This window comes from Callospermophilus lateralis, chromosome 5 (assembly GCF_048772815.1).
Source record: "Callospermophilus lateralis isolate mCalLat2 chromosome 5, mCalLat2.hap1, whole genome shotgun sequence".
In the NCBI taxonomy this organism is placed as follows: domain Eukaryota; kingdom Metazoa; phylum Chordata; class Mammalia; order Rodentia; family Sciuridae; genus Callospermophilus; species Callospermophilus lateralis.
Window position 1 is genome coordinate 147,282,150 of NC_135309.1, and position 19,976 is coordinate 147,302,125.

Sequence of the window (19,976 nt, forward strand, 5' to 3'; positions counted from 1 at the left end):
AACTTAGACTTAATTGACATATACAGAATATATCAAGCAACATCAAGCGGATAACTTTTTTACTCAGCAGCACATGGATCCTTCTCAAAAATAGACTATATTATGCCATAGGGAAACTTTTAGCAAATATAAAGGAGTAGAGATATTACCATGCATTTTATCTGATCATAATGGAATGAAATTGGAAATCAATGATAAAATAAGGAAGAAAAATTCCTACATCACTTGGAGAATGAACAATATGCTACTGAATGAACAATGGGTTTCAGAAGACATCAAGGAGGAAATTTAAAAAATTCTTAGAGATAAATGAAAACACGGACACTATGAAAGCAGTACTAAGAGGAAAATTTATTGCATGGAGTTCATTCCTTAAAAAAAAAAAAATGAAAAAGCCAACAAATAAATGATCTCACACTACATCTCAAAGCCCTAGTAAAAGAAGAGCAAATTAGCAGCAAATGCAGTACAAGGAAAGAAATAATTAAAATCAGAGCTGAAATCAATGAAATCATAATAAAAGAAACAATTGAAAAAATTGACAAACTAAAAGTTGGTTCTTTGAAAAAATAAATAAGATTGACAGACCCTTAGCCATGCTAATGAAGAGAAGAAGAGAGAGAGAATCCAAATTACTAGTATATGGGATGAAAAAGGCAATATCACAATGGACACTACAGAAATACAGAAGATAATTAGAAATTATTTTGAAACATTATACTCCAATAAAATAGAAGATAGTGAAGGCATAGATAAATTTCTTAAGTCATATATCTGTCCAGATTGAGTCAGGAGGATGTACACAACTTAAGCAGACCAATATCAAATGAGGAAATAGAAGAAGCCATCAAAAGATTACCAACCAAGAAAGGCCCAGGACCGGACAGATATACAGCAGAGTTTTACAAGAACTTTAAAGAAGAACTAATACCAATAATCTTCAATCTATTTCAGGAAATAGAAAAAGAGGGAGTACTTCCAAATTCATTCTACGAGGCCAATATCACCCTGTTTCCGAAACCAGACAAAGACACTTCAAAGAAAGAAAACTTCAGACCATTATCTCTAATGAGTATAGATGCAAAAATCCTCAATAAAATTCTGGCAAATCGGATACAAAAACTTATCAAAAAGGTCGTGCACTATGATCAAGAGGAATTCATCCCCGGGATGCAAGCCTGATTCAATATACAGAAATCAATAAATGTAATTCACCACATCAGTAGACTTAAAGATAGGAATCATATGATCATCTCGATAGACACAGAAAAAGCATTTGACAAAATACAGCAGCCCTTTATTTTCAAAACACTAGAAAAACTAGGGATAACAGGAACTTACTTCAACATTGTAAAAGCTATCTATGCTAAACTTCAGGCCAGCATCATTCTCAATGGAGAAAAATTGAAGGCCTCTAAAACCTGGAACAAGACAGGGATACCCTCTCTCAACACTTCTATTTAACATAGTTCTGGAAGTACTAGCCAGAGCAATTAGACAGACAAAAGAAATTAAAGGTATAACTATAGGAAAAGAAGAACTTAAAATAGCACTATTTGCTGCTGCTGATATGATCCTATAACTAGCAGACCCAAAAGGTTCTACCAAGAAACTTCTAGAACTAGTAAATGAATTCAGCAAAGTGACAGGATATAAAATCAACACCCATAAATCAAAGGCATTCCTGTACATCAGTGACAAATCCTTTGAAATGGAAATGGGGAAAACTACCCCATTCACAATATCCTAAAAAAAAAAATACTTGAGAATCAATTTAACGAAAGAGGTGAAAGATCTCTACAATGAAAACTACAGAACCCTAAAGAGAAATAGAAGAAGATCTTAGAAGATGGAAAGATATACCTTGCTTATGGTTAGGCAGAATTAATATTATTAAAATGGCCATATTACCAAAAGCACTTTACAGATTCAATGCGATTCCAATAAAAATCCAGTGGCATTCCTCACAGAAATAGAAAAAGCAATTATGAAATTCATCTGGAAAAATAAAAGACCCAGAATAGCTAAAGCAATTCTAAGCAGGAAGAATGAAACAGGTGGTATCGCTATACCAGATCTTAAACTATACTACAGAGCAATAGTATCAAAAACAGCATGGTACTGGCACCAAAACAGGCTGGTAGACAAATGGTACAGAATAGAGGACACAGAGACCAACCTACAAAGTTATAACTACCTTATATTAGACAAAGGTTCTAAAAGTATGCAATGGAGGAAGGATAGCATCTTCAACAAATGGTGCTGGGAGAACTGGAAATCCATATGCAACAAAATGAAATTGAATCCCTTTCTCTCACCATGCACAAAAGTTAACTCAAAATGGATCAAGCATCTAGGAATCAAACCAGAGACTCTGCGTCTAATAGAAGAAAAAGTTTTCCCTAATCTCCATCTCGTGGAGTTAGGCCCCAAATTCCTTAATAAGACACCTATAGTACAAGAGTTAAAACCAAGAATCAACAAATGGGACAAATTCAAACTATACAGTTTTTTTTCTCAGCATGAGAAATAATATGTGAGGTGAATAGGGAGCCTACATCCTGGGAACAAATATTTACCCCTCACACATCAGATAGAGCTCTAATCTCTACTGTTTACAAAGAACTCAAAAAGTTAAACAACAAAAAAAACAAATAACCCAATCACCAAATGGACCAAGGACCTGAACAGACACTTCTCAGAAGAGGATATACAATCAATCAACAAATACACGAAAAAATGTTCACCATCTCTAGCACCATCTCTAGCAATCAGAGAAATGCAAATCAAAACCACCCTAAGATACCATCTCACTCCAGTAAGGATGGCAGCCATTATGAAGTCAAACAACAACAAGTGCTGGCGAGGATGCAGGGAAAAAGGTACACTCAATATTATTGGTGGGACTGCAAATTCGTGCAGCCAATATGGAAAGCAGTAATGAGATTCCTTGGGAATGGAAATGGAAATGAGGAAAACTACCCCATTTACAATATCCTCAAAAACAAAACAAAAGAAAAAAACCCACTTGGGATTGGAACCACCATTTGACCCAGCTATTCCTCTTCTCAGACTATACCAAAAGACCTAAAAACAGTATAGTACAGGAATACAGCCACATCAATGTTTATAGCAGCACAATTCACAATAGCTAGACTGTGGAACCAACCTAGATGTCCTTCAGTAGATGAATGGATAAAACAAATGTGGCATTTATACAAGATCATGGCATTTGCAGGGAAAAGGATGGCATTAGAGCAGATTATGCTAAGTGAAGTTAGCCAGTCCCTAAAACGCAAATGCCGAATGTCTTCTCTGATATAAGTGGGGTGACTCAAAATGGGGTAGGGAGGAAAAGCATGAGAAGAAGATTACCACTAAAGAGGAAAAGAGGTGGGAGGGAAAAGAAGGGAGAAGGCGAATTTTATGGAAGATGGAAGGAGACGAGACCCTCATCATTATATAGAATACATGTATAATGATGTGAGGGGGAAAAAAAAGAAGTGTGTCACATTAGATTGGGTAGAGAGAAGTGATGAGAGGGGAGGGGAGGGAGGAAAGGAAGGACAGCAGAATAAAATAGACATTATTATATATATATATATGTTACTGCATGACCAATGTAATTCTGCCACCTGTACACTCAGAAAAATGAGAAATTATACCCCATCTGATTCAAATGTATGATATGTCAAGATTATTGTACTGTCAAATGTAACTAATTAAAACAAATAAAAAATTAAAATTAAAAAAAAGTTGCTTGAGGATGTTGAAAATAAAATTGAGCTAATGAGTATTTTTTTATAAAGATTTTAAAAATGTAACCATAAAATATTTTAACTTAAAGTTAGAAGAATTAGAATTTCTGCTATATATGATACGAATAGGAAATTTCCATGGATATTTATGGATGTGTGTTTACGTTTAGGTCATAAAAAGTAGAAATTACTCATGAGCTGAAAACTCAAGTTTAAAATAAATGGGTAAAATTTTTTGTTTTTTGGTAGTATATACTTGGGCATATTTATTTGCTGAGAAGAAGTTGAGGATACAGGACGAGAGGGTATTGCTGATGATAGGGGATCCTGAGAAAGTAGCTGAGAAGGGAACTAGGAGGAATCAGACTCTAGGAAGGAGATTCCATGATCCCCTCCATACCCCACTACTTGCTGAGGCATGAGTTGGGATTCCATATGATATAATTAATTTGTTTTATTCCATCCTGTGCTGTTTCTCTCAGGTCCTAAGGCAAATCATTCCATCTCTGAATAAGATATGGGCCTGCACATGTATTGTTCACTGTAGAACCCCCACTAATTAACCCATGTAATAGTTGAATCTATATCCAGCCATATTCTTAATTTGTGGGGAATTTTGACAAAATTTTATCAAAATACCTTCTGAAAAATTATGAGGTAACTTATAAACTTGAAGTAAGACTCCTCATTCAGAAAAAAAAAATATTCTTTTTGATAATACACCTCCTTGGAGACTATGTGGAATTGACTCTTCCCACCTCAAAATTTTATAGAAAACTTTTAATCCTACCAGAAGTGGGAAGCTCTGCCCTCCAGGTTCTTATCATGATCCCAAATACACTGCTGAAGTGGAATTACTTTCTCTGCTATTAAACATGGGCTTTCTAGAAGGTTCTTCTCCTGATGGAGGTTGGCAAGCTGCAAGGTGATTGATCTTAGTCCCATATGGCTAAAGTAACAGCTGTCTTTTTATTGTTCCATTTCCTTTATCTGCAATTTTTTTGTTAATTTTTAAAATTTATATATGACAGCAGAATGCATTACAATTATTATTATACTTATAGGGCACAATTTTTCATACATCTAGTTGTATATAAAGTATATTCACACCAATTCGTGTCTTCATACATGTACTTTGGATAATAATGTCCATTACATACCACCATCATTTCTAACCCCCTGCCCCCTCCCTTCCCCTCCCACTCCTCTGCCCTATATAGAGTTCATCTAATCTTCCCATGCTCCTACTCCCTACCCCACTATGAATCAGCCTCCTTATATCAGAGAAAATATTTGGCATTTGGTTTTTTGAGATTGGCTATCTTCACTTAGTATTATCTTCACCAACTCCATTCATTTACCTGCAAATGCCATGATTTTATTCTCTTTTATTGCTGAGTAATATTCCATTGTGTATATATGCCATTTTTTAAAACTCATTTATCTATTGAAGGACAACTAGGTTGGTTCTACAGTTTAGCTATTGTGAATTGTGCTTATATAAACATTGATGTGGCTATGTCCTTGTAGTATGCTGTTTTTAAGTCCCAGCAGTGGGATAGCTGGGTCAAATGATGGTTTCATTCCCAATTTTCCAAGAAATCTCCATACTGATTTCCATATTGGCTGCTCCATTTTGCAGTCCCACCAGTAGTATGTATGTATGAGTGTACCTTTTCCCCCACATCCTCGCCAACACTTATTGTTGTTTGTTTTCATTATAGCAGCTATTCTGAATGGAGTGAGATGAAATATTAGAGTAGTTTTGATTTGCATTTCTCTAATTGCTAGGGATGATTAGCACTTTTTCATATATTTGTTGACTGATTGTATATCATCTTCTGAGAAGTGTCTCTTCAGGTCCTTGGCCCATTTATTGATTGGATTATTGGTTTTTTGGTTTTTTTTTTTGTGTGTGTGTGCTTAGCTTTTTGAGTTCTTTATATACACTAGAGATTAGTGCTCTGTCGGATGTGTGAGGAGTAAAGGTTTGCTCCCAAGATGTAGGCTCTCTGTTCACCTCACAGATTGTTTCTTTTGCTGAGAAGAAACTTCTTAGTTTGAATCCATCCCATTTATTGATTCTTGATTTTAATTGTTGTGCCAAAGGAGCCTTATTAAGGAAGTTGGGGCCTAAACTCACATGATGGAAATTAGGGCCTACTTTTTCTTCAGAGACAGGGTCTCTGGTTTTTTTCCTAGGTTCTTGATCCATTTTGAGTTGAGTTTTGTGGATGGTGAGAGATAGGTATTTAATTGCATTTTGTTGCATATGGATTTCCAGTTTTCCAAGGACCATTTGTTGAAGAGGCTATCTTTTCTCCACTGCATGTTTTTGATGCCTTTGTCTAGTATGAGATAATTGTGTTTATGTGGGTTTGTCTCTGTGTCCTGTATTCTGTACCATTGGTCTACCAGTCTATTTTGGTGCCAATACCATGCTGTTTTTGTTACTATTGCTCTATAGTATAGTTTAAGGTCTGGTGTAGTGATGCCACTTGCTTCACTCTTCCTGCTAAGGATTACTTTAGCTATTCTGGGTCTCCTATTTTTACAAATGAATTTCATGAATGCTTTTTCTATTTCTATGAGGAATGGCATTGGGATTTTGATCAGAATTGCATTAAATCTGTATAGTGCTTTTGGAAGTGTGGTCATTTTGATAATATTAATTTTGCCTATACAAGAACAAGGTAGATCTTTCTATCTTCTAAGGTCTTCTTTGACTTCTTTCTTTAGGGTTCTGTAATTTTCATCGTATAGATCTTTCTCCTCTTTCATTAACTTGATTCCCAAGGTTTTTTTTTTTTTTTTTTTTTTGAGGCTATAGTAAATGTGGTAGTTTTCCTTCTTTCCTTTTCTGAGGATTTGTCACTGATATACAGAAATGCCTTTGATTTATGGGTTTTGCTTCTATATCCTGCTACATTGCTGAATTTAGTTACTAGTTCTAGAAGTTTTTTGGTGGAACTTTTAGGGTCTTCTAGGTATAGAATCGTGTCATCAGCAAATAGTGCCCATTTGAGTTCTTCTTTTCCTATGTGTACCTCTTTAATTTCTTCCCTGTCCAATTTCTCTGGCCAGTGTGTCAAGAACTATTTTAAATAGTAGTGGTGAAAGAGGGCATCCCTGTCTTGTTCCAGTTTTTAGAGGGAATGCTTTCAATTTTTCTCCATTTAGAATGATGTTGGCCTTGAGCTTAGCATAGATATATGTTCCTGTTATCCCTAATTTTTCTAATGTTTTGAACATGAAGGGGTTCTGTATTTTGTCAAATGCTTTTTTCTGCATTTATTGAGATGATCATATGATTCTTATCTTTAAGTCTATTGATGTGATGAATTACATTTATTGATTTCCATATGTTGAACCAACCTTGCATCCCTGGGAAGAATCCCACTTGATCGTGGTGCACAATCTTTTGATATGTTTTTTTAATTCAATTTGCCAGAAATTTATTGAGAATTTTTGCATCTATGTTCATTAGAGATATTGGTCTAAAGTTTTCTTTCTTTGATATGTCTTTGTCTGGTTTTGGAATTAGGGTGTATCGGCCTCATAGAATGAGTTTGAAAGTGCTCCCTCTTTTTCTATTTCCTAAAAGAAATTGAAGAGTATTGGTATTAGTTCTTCTTAAAGGTCTTGTAGAACTCAGCTGTGTATCCATCTGGTCCTGGGCTTTTCTTGGTTTGTAAACTTCTGATTGTGTCTTCTCTTTAGTCACTTGAAAGTGATATGTTTAAATTGTGTATTTCATCCTGATTTAATTTGGGCAAATTATTTGACTCTAGAAATTTGTCATTGTCTTTGATATTTTCTGTTTTATTGGAGTACAAGTTTTCAAAATAATTTCTTCTGTATTTCTTGTAGCGTCTGTCATGATATTTCCTTTTTTATCACATGTTAGTAATTTGAGTTTTCTCTCTACTTCTCTTTGTTCGCATGGCTAAGCGTCTGTCAATTTTATTTAGTTTTTCAAAGAACAAATTTTTTGTTCTGTCAGTTTTTCAATTGTTTCAATTTCATTGATTTCAGCTCTGATTTTAATTATTTTCTGTCTTCTACTGCTTTTGGTGTCGATTTGTTCTTCTTTTTCTAGGGATTTGAGATGTAATGTTAAGTCATTTATTTGTTGACTTTTTCTTCTTTTAAGGAATGCACTCCATGCAATGAACTTTCCTCTCAGAACCACTTTCATTGTGTCCCAGAGATTTTGATATGTTGTATCTGTGTTCTCATTCACTTCTAAAAATTTTTAGTCTCCTCCTTGATGTCTTCTGCAACCCATTATTTATTCAGTAGCATATTATTTAGACTTCAGGTTTTGGAGTAGATTTTGTTCCTTACTTTATCATTGATTTCTAATTTCCTTCCATTATGGTCTGATAGAATGCTTTGTTGGATTATATATGGTCTATCTTAGAGAAGGATCCATATGTTGCTGAGAAGGAGATGTATTCTCTCATTGAAGGATGAAATATTCTATATATGTCAGTTAAGTCTAAGTTATTGATTGCATTATCTAGTTCTATAGTGTCTTTGTTCAGTTTTTGTTTGGAAGATCTATCCAGTGATGAAAGAGTTGTGTTAAAGTTACCCAAAATTATTTTTGTTGTGGTCTATTTGACTCTTGAACTTGAGAAGAGTTTGTTTGATGAACATAGTCACTCCATTGTTTGGGGTATATATATTTGTAATTGTTAAATCTTGTTGATGTATTGTTCCCTTGAGCAGTATATAGTGTCCTTCTTTTCCTTTTTGATGTACTTCAGTTTGAAGTCTACTTTATTTGATATGAGGATAGAAACCCCTGCTTGCTTCTGCAGTCCATGTGAGTGGTATGATTTTTCCCAACCCTTCACGTTCAGTCTGTGGATGTCTTTTCCTGTGAGATGAGTCTCTTGGAGGTAGCATATTGTTGGGTCTTGTTTGTTGTTGTTCCAATCTGCTAGTCTATGTCTTTTGATTGGTGAGTTTAGGCCTTAATATTCAGGGTTATTCTTGAGACATGATTTGTATTTGCAGCCATTTTTGTTTATTTTTGGTATTTAGCGTGACTTGGTTTCTCTTCTGATTAGATATTCCTTTCGTATAAGGAATATGGATGGCCATCTGCTGATTTTCATCATTTTTTTTTCATTTCCTTTTCATGGAATATTTTACTGAAGATGTTCTGTAGTGCAGGCTTTCAGTTGTAAATTCTTTTAATTTTTGTTTATCATGGAAGGTTTTATTTCATCATCAAATCTAAAGCTTAATTTTGCTGGATATAAAATTCTTGGTTGGCATCCATTTTCTTTCAGATCTTGGTGTATGTTGTTTCATGATCTCCTGGCTTTGAGGGTCTAGGTTGAAAAATCTACTGACATACGAATTGGTCTCCCCCTATATGTGATCTTATTCTTCTCTCTTGTGGCTTTTAAGATTCTATCCTTATTCTGTATGCTAGGCATTTTCATTGTAATGTGCCTTGGTGTAGATCTGTTGTAATTTTGTACATTTAGTGTCCTGAAAGCCTCCTGTATTTGATTTTCCAATTCATTCTTCATGCTTGAGAAATTTTATGATATTATCTCATTGAAGACATTGTGCATTCTTTGGTTTGAACTCTATGCCTTCCTCTATTCCAATAACTCTTATATTTGGTCTTTTGATGCTGTCCCATAATTTTTGGATATTCTGTTCATGGTTTCTTGGTATCTTCACTGGGTGATAACTTTATTTTCCAGATTGTATACATTGTCTTCATTATCTTACGTTCTTTCTTCCAAGTGATCTAGTCTGTTGGTTATGCTTTCTATTGTGTTTTTTATTTGGTTTATTGTATCCTACATTTCATGGATTTCTGACTGTTTTGGTTTTTTTTTTAGAGTCTCTATCTCTCTCTTGAAGTAGTTCTTTGTTACCTGTATTTGCTCTCTTATCTCATTGTTGGAGTGATCAAGTTTTGCCTGTATTGCTCATTTAGGTCATTCTTTAATTTACTGATCATTTTAGTCATGAACCTTCTGAACTCCTTGTCTGACATTTCATCAACTTCACTGTCCATGGTTTTTGTTATTATAGTATCCTGGTTTGTTTGGGGCACTTTCCTCCCTTGGTTTTCCATGTTGTCTATGTGTCTTCCTTTCTTGCAGTGTGGATCTGAGATATTATAGTTTCTACCCTATATTGTTGTAGTACCCATGTAGATTGTCTGTATTCACCTTGATGTTGGACTTTGAGACCCTGCTGGTGTCCCTCAGTGTATGCTATTGCAACTAAAGATGGTGGTGGCAATCGCTGAAGTAACTCAAGATCATAGTTGAGGTGCCCCAAGATGGATGCAATGTCTTACAGAGATGGGGCTGAAAGGATGCGTCTCACACTCTCTTTAGGATGCCTGCTCTGAGATGTAGCTCACAGGTGTGGGGGCAGCGAGCTTGGACCTAACTTGGACCTGGGTCCCATGCAAGTTGGTGTGGGTGGATCTGGGCTGGGCCTTGCCTCCTGTTGTAGTCTGCTGGTCAGAAGGGGTGGTCCTGTGCCAGAGGCTGGGCTCCTATGGATGTTTGCTGGTGGAGGGATGAACCCAGGCCTATTGTGAGCCTGAGTACCACACAGGCTGGTATCGGCGGATTTGGGAAGGTAAGGCTTTTTTATCTGCATTGTGTATAATCATGATTAGAGACAGTCATTTGAGATTTCTGTCTTCATTTCAGCAGACTATGTATCCAAGACATAGTTCATGATTTCCTCTGAAATATGGCCCCAAGCTTTGTTCTATTTAATGGCCTCAGAGAAATTTAATCTTGCTTTCTTTTTTCTGATTGCCAAAGTAACACATCTAGAAAGTAATTCATCTAGAACGAGAAAAGCATAGGAAAGAATAAGTGACCTATACCTATATTATCCAGAGATGAGAATTTCTAGATTATTTTCTGTACCCAACTATAAGATGTGCAAGCCTTGCACATATGTGTTTCAATGTTTTAGGTTTTAGTTAATCCTTGTTATTAACATCCCTCTTCCCTACCTGGATTCTAAACAGAGTAGGAAATAAGACTAGTCACTAAAGTATGATAGACAAAGGCCACGTGGAGGAGGAGGAGGAAAGCCAGAAGTACACCCCGAGCAGGTCCTGGGATGGGACAGATCTGCCCATCCTGTCTGGCCCTGGTCACTGCTGCCCAGGAAGATGGGATGGGGAGGAGCAGAGAATTGCTCTCTAGAAGCTCCTCACACCTTAAGAAGGAAATGTGAGGAGCTGAGCCAAGCATTCTCAGTTATTCTGCACAGATTGGGATGGGAAGCTATCAGATCAAATAGGGCCTTGTGTGGTATTAAAAGGACTTTGGATAGTCTTCTGAGGTCTGTGGGAAGCCATGGAGAGACTTGAATAGAGGAATGACAAGATCCAAGTTACATTTAGAAAGTAGTCATTTTGGCCACTCTGTCTATAGAATGGCTATACATAAAGAAAGGCAGAAGCAGGGAGATTGGTTAGGGCAATTTCAGACTTTAATCCAGGTAATTTCTTAGGATGGTGGTGGAGGTGATATTTAGATTCTGAATAATTTTTTAACCTAAAGCTGACAAATGGATATTTAATGTAAAGCTCATTTTTTTCATAGTAAATTATGTCTTTTTAGAGAGTTGTATATTGGTATAACATAGAGAATTTGATTTGGAAATTAATTCCCAGAACACGTTTGTTCACCCCCTGTCATACTGGCTAATTTTATAATAATAAATAAGCTTTGGGGGAGTTGAGCATTTGGAGTGCATGAAACAGGGAAATCTGTTTTTATTTTGTGCCATTTTAGCTAATTTTGAACTGTTAATTTTATTTTTATTAGTGTCTTTCTATCAGTGTGCAACATGGAGTAAATGCTCCCTAATCTTTAAGTGATAAAGAAAAGACTTGGCATCTTACAAAACATGAGTGAAGTCCTCTCTTCAGTTGTCTAGATTAGGTTGTTATGTCGTCTAAAATGGTCAGACTCTCTGCAGGACGACTATCATCTCTAGAAAGCCTATATAAGGGATGCCTCTCTCTAGTAGAGGTATTTCCTAAACCATGTTTCTCAGCTTCAGGACAGCTATGATTTATTTTGTAAGCTGATGAGGCCAAACATTACTGTTTTAACCATTACAAACAAAATAGTAAATGTTAAATGTTCATTTAATAGAGCCACTAGTAGAGTTTTTATATACAGAAAGTGAAGTCTGAGCCAAAATGTAAAACAGTTCTCTGGTCTGTGTGCATTCTATTTTAATCTATTCTTTGATTCATTGCAACTGGAAAAGTGATGCAACCAGTGATAATTTAGTTCCCAACTCTTGGTGCTACAGTGAGTTCTCCCTGTTTTGTTTTGCTTAGTTTCTGTCTACTAATTACCCAAGTCTTTGTAATTTACCATATGTGTGTGTAGGGTGGGTATGGGGGGTTACTGGGGATTGAACCCAGGACCTTGTGCATGTGAGGCAAATACTCTACCAACTGAGCTATATCCCCAACCCTACCACATTTCTTAAAAAATGTCAGAAGCTTTTATTTATATTTTGTTAGACTCAAAGGGTATTACATTATTCTGTCAAACTTCATCGCTTCAAAATATTTGTAGTATTTATTTTCCTGGAATTATTTAGGAGTTATTTTTCTGCTGCAAGTGGCTGAGGAGCCAACCACTGTATTCCTCATATAGTGACTGCCCCCCTACCCCATTTTTTTTTTAATTTTGAAAACAGTTGTTATGGTCTTTCCATCTGAAAATATAACAGATAGAAAGGACTTACTTGCAAAGGTTTTTTTTTTAACCACAGAAAATGACATTTTTCATTGTGATCACTCTATACTAGTCTTTGCACAGATTTAGATATATAAAAGTGAAAACAGTGGGAATGATCAGTAGTAGAGCTGTGCTTATAATGAGAGATATGTTCAAACCCAGCACTAAAAATGCAAAAACAAGATAAAGAACCCTGAAGTTTTACCATAACAATTTCTAATTTTGACATGTAAAATATACTCTGATATTTTTCAGTCTGCTCTATTCCATTGTAAAGTGTCAATTATAATCTATTGAATTGATTTTATGACCCACTAATGAGTTAGAGTAACACTTCTAAAGCATAGCCCCAAAGTACAATCTCTTCCAGCAGTCTTATGAAGTAGGAAGGACTGATGTTAATCCTTTCATATCATAGCTGAAGACTACACTCAGAAAACAGAAGTTGGGCTGGTAGTGATAGCACTTGCCTGTAAGCCCAGCCACTCAGGAGGCTGGGGCAGGAGGTTTGCAAGTTTGAGTCTAGCCTGGGCAACTAGTAAGGCTCTGTCTCAAAAAATAAATTAATTAATAAATAAATTAAAAGGCCTGAGGATGTGATAGAGTACCTATGGGTTAGTCCCTAGTCCTACCAAACAAAACAACCTAAGAACTTGGGATGAAGAATCAAAGACAGAAGAAACTTGGCATTAATGAACCAAGAAAATCAATACTGAAGACACTTGAATGCTGAGGGAGAGGAAGAGGAACACAAGTATTCAGAACAAGAAACAGATGGATGCAAATGATATTTTTCCTGCCTTGGGATTTTTGCTCAAGCCCTTGAACACATCTGTTAAGGTGCATGATGTCTTGAAAAGCTACCAAAATTAGTTTGCAGGCTCTACCCATCAGCTTCCTGTAGATCATCCCCAGGAATGTCACCTATACCAATCTAGTTCAGTTGCCCTTAGTATGTTTCCCAAAGTTCATTGTATGCATACTGCTTTCATAATTCTTGCCATATGTATATATCACCTTATTGCTTACTTCATTGTTAAAAATTGACTTATTTAAAAAATTTAAATATTTTTAAAAAATGAGGTGAAATTCACTTAACATAAAATTAACCATTTGAAGTACAGCAGCTTTCTCTTTGTTTCAAACTGTTTCAAGAACCTTTAGAAGCACCCATACCTATATAGTAATCATTCCTTATCCTCTTATTCCTACAAGAAACATTGTAATAATAACAAATGTAACATAGAATGTAGCAATTTTTAACAATGCATGAAGAACAAAGTAATTACAAATACCAGCTTGATACTACTGTCAATATTCTGTGTCTGAGATTTTTCATTGTTAAAAGAGGATATTAGCAAGTGTTATGCAGGTTTTAAAACAAAGTAGCACTAAATCAAGACATTCTGCTTTGTATACTCAGAAGAATTAGAGGTGATTTTTTTTTTAAACTTTCCTTTTCACTGTGAGATTCACTGCTATTTAATACTGTTATCTGTATCATCTAAACTATCTGATGGTACACATGAACTCATCCTTTTCTTTATGTTAGTATTAAAGGGATTGCAGTTCTATCCCTGGATCTTCTTTAATTGCATCCCTGGGATTCACAGTGTGTGTTCTGCTAGGCATGGGTGATTGCAGTTTTCATTGTTATTCTTAATTATTTTTAAAAAGTCAAGTATTTACCAAACAACAAATTAGATGCATTGAGAATTTTAAAGATACAGCTACTACTTTCAAGTAATATAAATCTTTTTTGTGAAAATGAATTTATGCATAATTAACACTAAAACTGGTAACAATCAATAGACAAGTGTTCAAAATGTTGAATTTAACTTGTTTGGAACTTGTAGTTTTTTAAAAATAAGAACTATTAATATTAGCTAATATTATGAACAGACTAGACTTACACAGTGTAGCTTATCTCTTTGTCAAATTTCCCAGAGGTAGCTCTGGTGTGATAAACAGAATATTTTGCCTTACTAACCTCAGTTTCATCACCCAAATAATAAGCTTCATCTCCACCTTCTTAAGGATCAAATAAAATAAACTTTGCAAAAGTGCACAGAATAATGCTTGATACTTAGTTGAAGATCAAGAAGTGTGCATTCAGTCATTCACATTTATACTGTATTCTCATGTGACACAGAGCTTGACTAGAGAACTCAACAGCCTCCCCAGTGCTACCTACCTCAACGTTAGAAATGGCAGTGATGATAGTAATATTAGTTATAGTAGTTGTAATAATTATTATAGTAGCACTTAACATTGCCCATCTATTGTTTAGTGGGAATTATTCTAAATACTTTCAGTGTATTTGTTTATTATACAGCTCTGTGAAGTTGGTATTCTTATCCCTGTTTTAAATGAACTGAGATTGAGTAATTTACCTAAGGGGACCATAGTAAGAGGTGGGTAGGTCTGGGATTTCTCTCCAGGTGGTCTGGCTCCAGAGCCTACATTTTCAATCATGTAGGATCCCTTTATCTGCTTCAACTGAAGGCCCTGCCAGCAAGGGAGAGTCTGAGGACTCATTTCCCTTTAGAGGTTGTTCAAAAACCAGAAATGTGTATTATCAAGAACAACATTATCTGGTAGAGGATCTGGTATTCACAGAAAAAATCCTACTTTTTCTTTGCCAGTCCACTGAGGACCAGGTGAACGGGGATTAGATACAGAAACGGAAAGGAAAGAATATAGTGAAAAGTAGTAAAAGTTAAGGAGAATTAAAATAGAATAATGATTAAAGAAGAAAGATCAGTTCAAACTCGAGTACTCAGGCAAGGAATGACCAGAGTCTTTTCCCTTTAGCTGTGTTTCCAAGTGCTATCACTTAAAGTACTTCCAATTTTTTTATTATTCCTTTAAGGAAAATAGAATGACAAGTCTACATATATTATAGGAGATAATTTATCCTGTACTATATTTGTGTGTTATATATTTTATTACTGAGATAGTGAATCAAGATTACAGAAATAGCATAAAGTTAAAGATATTTTACTAAGCTTAAGTGGCCATAACTTAAATGGATTTTTTTGTCACTGACTAGATCTAGTAGCCAGATGAAGTTTTTCTATTTTTATTTTTAAACCTAGGAAGTTTTGCCTATAAACCATTTAGTAGCACAGCAAGCTTTCCAAATCCTCTGAGTTAAAACATATGGAGATACTAAAGATACTTGGATGGGCCTTGAATGTTTTCCCACACATAAAATGTGTGTCTCAAAGAGGAAAATGATGTTTTAGACGTTTCACTGAGATACAGTTTGAATTTATAGGAGGATACACAGTAGTTATTATTTTTATGTTGATAAATTAAGAATACTTTTGTTAGACAAAATATGGTAAGCCAAAAAAAAAATTTCTCCATTTTATTCCTATATCCACATTCTTAGAAAGTAGCCCTCTGGGTAGAAACTTGAATTGTAAAGATGGTGCCTGACTCATGATCATAATTTGACTTAAAATTTTTCTGTTTGGTATGAAAATGGTATATATTCAGAAACCATACTTTGAATTTGGGATTTTGATCTTTTCTTGAGCTAATGATATGTGTTTTGTGATATGATTCTCTCACGAGCTATTGAATTGGTTACCCATGTGGTCACCAGGGTAAACCAGCCATGCTCTACAGGGTACTGTGTTGCTAAATGATGAAGTCTGGTAGATCAGCCATATTGACTGCATTTTTACTTAAAAGTATTTTCAACTTGTGGTAGGTTCATTGGGATGCAACCTCAGCGTAGGTTGAGGAGCATTTTGCACAGAGTTGCATCCGTGTATTTTCAATGTTGTACTGTATGGGAGCTTTTTTTCAACATTTAAAAAATTAGTATATTTTGTGATTTCCAATTGTCTGAAAGACTCTGTCAAGCTTTACTTTCTGTATTCTGTGTGTCACAAAAGCAAGGGATAGATTGTGTTTTTTCAAACAGATCTCTATTTTTGCCCCACATAGTGATTTGCCCTCCCACTCATGGTGCCGTTGGAATGGGATGAGAGTTGAGAAGGAAGCCTATTTTTTCCACTTTTAGTAACTGGTGTTAAGCAAGAGTAGTATTATTTTTATGTTGATAAATTAAGAATACTTTTGGTTTTTTTTTTAAGAATTATTTTGTTGTCCATATGGAAGATAGATAGAGGAAATTAAGGCAAGAGGCAGGAGATAAGTAAGAGGTACATGTGAGTCAAGTCCCAAATAAGAGGTGATGAGAACCCAACCAAGTATAAGGACTGAGAAGAGAGACCATAGAATGGGCTGAAGAGATAGATAAGAGACCTGTGATATGATTCGATAAGTTTTATATTTGAGAAGTGGGGGATGAGTGACTTAAAGAGTAAATGGAGATCCAGGCCTCCTGTCAAGGTAGGAGATTTGCCTGTGCAAAGTGGAGGGAGCATGGAAAACTTAAGATGTATTGACCTAATTTCCTTCTTTTTGTTGATTTGAATTTGCATGTTTTGACACTGTGCCTCCTGTGTTCGTATTGCCACTTTGCTTTGCACCTCTGGCCCAGGTTGAACTATGATCTTCACTAGCTTCCATCCAGCTGTAGTCAACTTTGGATGAGGTTTACTTTTGGATGCATACCTCATTAGAGACTTATTTCTCACAGTGTCTGTGGACTAGTTTTGATAGGGGTGGGAGAGGACACAATAGTTTAGTTTAGGGGAAGGGCACTGTACCAGCTCTTGTGCCACTGGTACTTCAAAAGTAGCTGTTTCTAGTAAATTGAGTTCTCCATGTCTTAGTCTACAGTTTTGTAAAATGAGTGGGGCTAAATGACCTTTAAAACTTTACCTCCTGGTACAAATAGTTATCTCAAAATTTACATCTACAATATTTGAACCCACAGAAGTGGATATGATAGAGCTGTGGCCACACACACAAAGAAATTCTCAGTGTATTTAAATGGAAGAATAAACCTCAATGAGAAAAAATTCAGTAAAATCAAAATGAAAAGGGAATAAGACTAGAAATGGTTTATTTGTTCTGCAGAGATAATTAATAAAGGAATTAAGTCTGATAGAGTTCACTCTGGAATATATTTTCCCAATGCTAATAGTCAATCAAAATAAATTAAAGTAAATTTGAAAAATGATGGGGATGTGTCAAAAGGACATAGGAACCACTTTCAAGAGCTCTCAATGATGATAAGTCTATGAACTATACCCCTAGGATAAATTAAATTTCCATGAACAAATACTAATATAAATTATCTAAAGAAATAACTCTTACTTATAATAGAATTCCAATTAATAGTTATAGACAGAATGATAGAAATAGAAAAATCACTGTGACGCAAACTTCACAGTAATAATCATTCAGTCAAGAATCATTGATGAATGCTCAAATTTGTTAAGCAAAGGCATGATGAGAAACAGGGTGTTTATGTAGTCTCAAGGTATTTTCTCACAAGATATTTATCAGCAACAAAGGAAGAACTGGTAACATTACACTCAAGAAACTTGGCAGACACCAGCATAACCAAGTGACTAGATGTTGCCTATAATAGGACATATTGACATCACATGTGCATGAGAAGGTATACCATTACCTCTCTTACATTCTTGCTAAATGTAAAATCTCACCCTAATAAAGAGAAAGCATCAAACAAGTCCAACTTGAGAAACAGTCTGTAAAACAAACCATCTGGTACTCGTTACACTTGTCAGAGTCCTAAACTTCCCAGATTGAAGACATGACAATTAAAGGTAGTGTGGTCTGGATTCAGTCTGAACCAGAAGAAGCACATTAGTGGAGAAACTTTTGAGATTGGAATAAGTTTATACATTTGTTAATAGAATTCTATCAGTGTTAATTTCCTGCATTTTCAGTACTTGTCTTACAGTTATGGTAGACATTAACATTAGAAGTTGGTTAGCCACATTTATGGGAATATTCTGTAATATTTTTAATAACTTATATAAGTATAGAATTACATTAAAGAGATGCAAATTGTATTTTAACCTTTAAATGTTTTTGAAACAGCTTTGGTGTCAACATGTTAAGTGAGCACACATGAACCTTCCTCTCCCACACACCCACCCATTAAGCCTGGGGATATTAACATCAATAGCTTCTTGAAAGAAATAATTTTAGGACAGTAAGAAGATCTAGTTAATAAATAGAGAGGTAAACTTTTGGTCTTTAATATCTCTAAGGATTAGTGAAAGCTTAAAATAGAAATACATTCAAGAAGCCTATGTATAAATGCTTTACCTTTTAAAAGTGACTTTCTAGAGTGTAGATACATCTCCTTGTGCCTCTAAGTGGGTTCCACACAAGTCTTGGAAGCAAAGCACAGCTCCAACTCCCAAAGCCAAAAAGGCCAAATGCTGACTTTCCAGGGCCTCCTTTGTGCAACTAGAATGCAAGTATTCCAACCTAGGCTTGGCTAATCCAATCCACCAACTCTGCGCTTTTATTCAGGAGCTGGTGAGAAGGAAGAATGCATTCTGGTGTGGCAGCAGGGGTAGTGGCAACATCCAGTTTTCAGGGGCAGCAGTGCCATTAGTAGTGTCACATCCCCATTGTGGGCTGTCAGTGCTAAGCTCCAGGCTAGTCCTGGGTCTTAAATTTGACTGCTATCTGAGCCAAGCCTTCCTTATTCTCACAGGTTTTCTGAACTTGGTTTTGTAGCTCTCCCAGCAGTTTGGGGATTTCTAGTTTTCTGCTACAATTGAGAACTCCAATCAATATATATTGATATATAGAAGTTTAGATATAGTATCTTTCTATCTCTATTGCACTAGAATGAATTTATGTTGCAAGAGTTATCTGGGATTGTGTGTACCTTTCAGCATTTCATAAATATTTATGAACTAGTGAGTTGAGTTTCAGTCATAGTGCAGTAGTTAATAGTGTGGACTCTGAAGACATATGTGGATTGAAATCCAGGTTCTGTCACTTATTAACTGATTGAGATTTTTCAGTTATAAAATGGGGATAATAATAATACCTATCCCTGACTTATTAGGAGAACTAAAGCATATGCACACACCCATACACACACAAAGTGCTTAGAGCAGTTCTTACCAGGTAGTATTGTTTTGATTCTCATATTAGCTTAGAAGCTTATGTTTGTTTTCTGATTGATTTTTTAAATATCTTAATTGTATTTTTATAGTTTCTCAGTTTATTTTGAAAACAGCCTTTCCTGATATAAATATATAAGTGAATTTGATATTAGTTATCTCAAAGTGCACAGAAATTACCTATATTTGCTTATAAGTTTATTAATGCTGGTGAAAATACATATAAACATTTTAGCCAATATAATAGAACCTTTTCCAGCTTTTAAAATTATTTTTTCCCACTGGACACGGTGTACTCCTTAGTCCTAGCAACTGGGGAGGCTGAGGCAGGAGGATCACAAGTTTGAGGCCAGCCTTAGCAAATTAATGAGGCCTTAAGCAACTTAGTGAGATCCTGACTCAAAATA

The 19,976-nt window shown here is 35.4% G+C and overlaps 1 protein-coding gene and 1 non-coding gene across 2 annotated transcripts in view; one reads left to right on the plus strand and one right to left on the minus strand.

The window, feature by feature from the left end:
* The window catches only part of Wdr70 (WD repeat domain 70), a 299,382-nt gene that overhangs the window by 200,063 nt on the left and 79,343 nt on the right, over window positions 1-19,976 (plus strand). The gene's annotated exons all lie outside the window — the stretch shown is intronic.
* Trnav-cac (transfer RNA valine (anticodon CAC)) lies at window positions 12,183-12,255 on the minus strand. The gene has a single exon. It is a non-coding gene; the product is annotated as a tRNA-Val (tRNA).